This window comes from Bos javanicus, chromosome 7, assembly GCF_032452875.1.
Source record: "Bos javanicus breed banteng chromosome 7, ARS-OSU_banteng_1.0, whole genome shotgun sequence".
Lineage (NCBI taxonomy): Eukaryota > Metazoa > Chordata > Mammalia > Artiodactyla > Bovidae > Bos > Bos javanicus.
This window is the reverse complement of record NC_083874.1, coordinates 8,681,717-8,686,765: the sequence shown is the minus strand read 5'-3', so window position 1 is coordinate 8,686,765 and position 5,049 is coordinate 8,681,717. Positions and strand designations below refer to the sequence as shown.

The window sequence follows — 5,049 nt, the reverse complement described above, 5'->3', positions numbered from 1 at the left end:
GCGGCTTTATTAGCACCTGAAGATTTAAAAATAATTAATGGATGAAACCTTACTGTACTGACTTCACATGATGTCAGTGGAATCTTAAATTCTAAGGTTAATATTTGGATGACAGACAGTAGGCTTCTTAAATATCAGTCATTGTTGTTAGAAGGCCCAGTAACTAACCTTAAAGTTTGTGGAAATTTAAATCCTGCCACTTGCCTTCCTGAGACGGAAAATAAAACACCTGATTACGATTATTCCCAATTTCTAACTTTAAATTATGCAGCTTGGGAAAATCTAATGGATACCCCATTAGAAAATCCTGGCATGGAAATATTTACAGATGGCAGTGCTTTTGTTCGGGATGGAAAGGGTAAAGCAGGTTATGCTGTGGTGACTGCTGAACAGGCTTTAGAAGCAAAATCTCTCCCCCAGGGAACCAGTGTTCAGTTAGTGGAGCTTGTGGCTCTGACCCAAGCTCTTGAGTTAAGTACAGGGCAGCGGGTACATATATACACTGATTCTAAGTATGCTTATTTGACTTTACATGCTCATGCTGCAATATGGAAAGAAAGACAGTTTAAAACAGCAACAGGAGAACCTATTAAGCATTTCAGAGAGATTGAGAGACTTTTAACTGTTCTATATTGTTCTAAAGAAGTAGCTGATATGCATTGCAAAGGGCACAGCAGGGATGGGAGTAAAGTACCTGAAGGTAAGCAGTTGGCTGACTGACACGCCAGCAAAGTGGGACTTTACAAAACCCCTTCACTGCAGACGCCTTTGATCTGGACAGGTCCTGTGGAACAGGAAAAACCACAATATACTGAGGAAGAATTAGAAAGATATGAGAAAAGAGAAGCAAAGATTACTGATAAAGGATGGTTACAGTCTGAGGATGGACAATTAATAATTCCTGAAAATGCTCAATGGAAAATTCTTAAGAGTTTACACCAGAGTTTTCATTTGAGTGCAGAGAGTACTTACCAGATGGCTTCTCGTTTGTTTGAAGGCAAAAATGTAATGAAAACTTTAAAGAACATTATCAAAAGGTGTGAGATTTGTCAGAAAAATAACCCAAAGACTGAAAAGCTAGCAAAGTCTGGATTACAACGAAGTGGAAAGTATCCTGGAGAGGACTGGTAAATTGATTTTACACATATGCAAAAAGCTAATGGATATTCTTGCTTACAAGTTTGGGTGTACACTTTTACTGGTTGGATTGAGGCTTTTCCCTGTTGTAATGAACAGGCTAAGGAGGTTATAAAGATTTTAATCCATGAAATTATCCCCAGGTTTGGGCTGCCACAGAGCCTTCAGAGTGACAATGGCTCTGCCTTTAAAGCTGCTGTAACTCAGGGGGTATCTAAAGCTCTAGTAATAGAATATCACTTACACTGTTCCTGGAGACCTCAATCCTCAGGAAAGGTTGAAAAAGCTAATGACATTATGAAAAGACATCGATGCAAATTAAGAGATGTAGGACAATTGGATTAAAGTCCTACCCATAGCTTTCATGAGGGCTCGAACTGCCCCAAAAAAGGAGGGACTGTCCCCCTTTGAATATATTTATGGAAGGCCTTTCTTATACACAGACATTGTTATAGACCCTGAAGACTTGGAATTAACTAGTTATGTAACTCAGCTCTCAACTTTTCAACAGGCATTAACAGAACTCCGGGAGGCAACTCCTGAACCAGCCTCTGAATCAAGCAAGCCTCTATTTGAGCCAGGAACTGAGGTCCTCATAAAAACATTGGGATCTGGGGGCCCATCCCTCGAGCCCTCTGGGAAGGCCGTTACCAGGTTATTCTTTCTTCTCCCACAGCTGTCAAAGTGAATTGATTTGTGGATACATCACACTCGAGTTAAGAGGTGGCACCCTGACCAGAACTAAGTGACTTCATTTTATGTCTTTACTTTCTATTCTCTGACTTTGTACTTTTCAGATGGGCCTGATAATCTATGTGAGCCTACTTCTACTTACTCCACAAATCCTGAGTCTTCCATTTGATCCTCAAGACAATGCCTTCCTGTCCTGGGCTCACTCCTATGCTGCATTCCACAATCAGTCTAACTACTGGGTCTGCGGAGTGCTCCCCTCTTCATCAGTGGAAGGCTTCCCGTGGTGGACATCTCCACTTCAAGGAAAAAACTTTCTCCAAGTCTGCGAATACCTTCGACAGCAATCATATGTGACACCTCTTCTTCATCTGATGACATCTACCAACCCTAAAATAGACTGGTGCAACACTTTGTACTTTAACTATGAGCATAATGTGACTTTTAATTTTGATTATACATTGTCTCATTTTAATGACTATTTCGCTACACATGAGGCAAATAGGTCTAGATCTAATGGTTTTTTATCTGACGTTTATCAAACATGGGATGAGGTTATATGGCTAACTCCTGAAAAAGAACGTCTAATATCTACTGCCCCTATATGCTGGGAACAAACAGAGCCATCCCCAAATTTAGCCAACAACTTAATTACAATGACTGGAAACAATTGGGATTTTTGCCTCAGGAAATATGCAACGTAATCATCCCCGTGTTTTCCAACCCCAGTTCAGGTTCTCCCTTTGTCTGGCCAGGCACTAATTGGGACTGGATATCTCAGTCATGCTGGCTTGCTCCAAAAGGCACTTACTGGATATGTGGCTCTTACCTATGGGCATGGCTTTCCCCTGTTGGATAGGGAGATGTACCCTAGCTCTAGCCTTTACTCATGGCTTTATATTTTCAGATCTTCCAGAAAAGCCTGCTAATTTACCCTACCTTAAAACTCAGTGGGCAAGGTCTGTATTTCACTGGTATGATTATTTGGCTGCCGTGTTTGTTCCCTCTTTGGGAGCTACAGATGTTATGCTACGAGTGGATGCTTTGACTAATTTTGCTCAACAGGCATTACAAAATTCTCAGAAAGCTATGTCAGCTCTTAATGCTGAACAAGCACAAATTAGAAAGGTGGATTTACAAAACGGATTGGCTTTAGATATTCTGACAGCTGCACAAGAAGGAACTGGTTCCATTATTCATACCCAATGCTGTACATATATACCTGATATAAGCACTAATATTACTCATTTTACTAAATACATGAACAAGATGATTGGGGCTATGGATGCTCCTGAAGCCTCAATTGCCTCCCTTTGGGAGACATTAACTAGTTCCCCATAGTGGAAAACTGTCTTAATTATAATAATTCTGATTGTTTTGTCTTTGCTGTTTGCTTCCTTAATCTGTAACTGGATTTGTTTCTAGTCGCATGAAAGCTTTTAAGTTACAAATGGTTGCTCAAATTCCTGCTACTGCTGCAGCTTCTTCCAACTACTACTTGGGGCCCCTGGATCAGAAATCCTCAGTATGAGGGTTAGGAGAATATGTTGCCTCACCAATTTAGGGAGAATGCCCCTTGTCAGCTCAGAAGCAATTACAGAATGAGAACGATGCCCCTTTTTCCTAGGCAACATGATTCTCCTAAAAGAAAAAGGGGGACTGAGAGGGTAAGAGGCAGGAAGGCCAGGGGTCTCCAAACGGAGGAAACAGGCTGCAAGTGTCAGACATTTTTCTCTCCCTTAAGCGGTAGGAGGAAACAAACTAGCAATATTTTTTTCTTCTCTATACAAATTTAAAAGGTTTCTCTTAGAATACTGTGTTGCCATAATGACACCTGGCTTCACCTGAAGTTAACTATTCTCAAACCTTGAGTTAACCAATGCATTTTTCTTATGGAAATGTTTGTCTTAAACTATGTTAATACACTGTGCATTTACCCCAAACTCTGTCTTCAAGTCGGTTCAGCCTAATGCCTCAGAACCGACTTGACAAATCATTATGTTAGACATTGTTCCCCTAAACTATGTAAACAAAACTGTGTGGTAGTCTGCCTTTCTACAAGATTCAAGTCAATCGTTTTATGGCCCAGGATGACTTGTCTGGTGCCAAGATTATCCCAAAATACATCTATGGATGAGGGGCCTGGTGCCATTCTGAGATTTTATCCATTCCTGTCTTTCATTAACAAACTGCTAGTGACTATATAACATCCAACTGAAGACTAGCAGGGGGTACTCTTTCTGCCCCCTTCTAATGCCTATGTCAGAAGCTTTCTCTATCTCCTTTATACTTTAATAAAACTTTATTACACAAAAGCTCTGAGCGATCAAGCCTCGTCTCTGGCCCAGGATTGAATTCTTCTCCTCTGGAGGCCAAGAATCTCAGTGTCTTTTCATAGTTCAGCAACAACCTTTCAGTTCCATAGTGCCACTTCTGTGCTCCCTTTTTGATGTCTTTTACAAAAGGAGACTGAAACCTCGGTGGGCAGATGAACTGCCTCTAAGAGCCTAAGGATTTGATCACCATATTTGATTGCGATCTCTCGTGTGGTCAAGTGGCCTCTTTCTTTCCAAATAGCAGCATGTTCATGTAGCACCAGAAAGGCATACTTGGAGTCAGTGTAAATGGCTACTCTGTCTCCTTTTCCCAGCTCTAAAGTTCAAATCAGGGCTATAAGATCAGCTAATTGGACTAAAGTAGCTGCTGGCAAAGGTTTAGCCTCTATGGTCTCGAAATTGGAGACTACTGCTTATCCAGGTCTTCTTTTTCCATCCAAGACAACACTCCTTCCATCTGTGTACCCGATTTCCTCAGAATTGGTCAGAGGGTCTTCTGAAAATCCCTCTCGTTGTTTTTTTTTTTTTTTTCCCCCAGTGGTCCAAGGTTTCCTGGCAAGAGTGAAAGGGGAGAGAGCCCTTGGGGGTAGGCAGGAGGGTGGCTGGGTCAAGAACCTCACAAGGGGATATAGTCAGGTCTGGATTTTCTATCAGCACTACTTGATATCTGAGAATCCTTTGATCTGACATCCATAAATGGCTTCTATCATTCAGGAGTTGTTTCACTTGGTGACTGGTAAAAATAGTTAGTTTGGCCCCAAGAGAGAGTTTTAAAGCATCTTCTATCAAGGCTGCAATAACTGCAAGATTTCGAAGGCAGGGAGCCATCTCTTTGCAATAAGGGAGTAGGACACTTAGGGACTACCAGAAACTGGTGGGAAAATAT

The 5,049-nt window shown here is 41.3% G+C and overlaps 1 pseudogene; it reads left to right on the top strand.

Annotated features, from left to right (window-relative positions):
- Window positions 1-1,934: 1,934 nt before the first annotated feature.
- On the top strand, window positions 1,935-4,186 carry LOC133251945 (endogenous retrovirus group PABLB member 1 Env polyprotein-like; annotated as a pseudogene).
- Window positions 4,187-5,049: the final 863 nt, after the last annotated feature.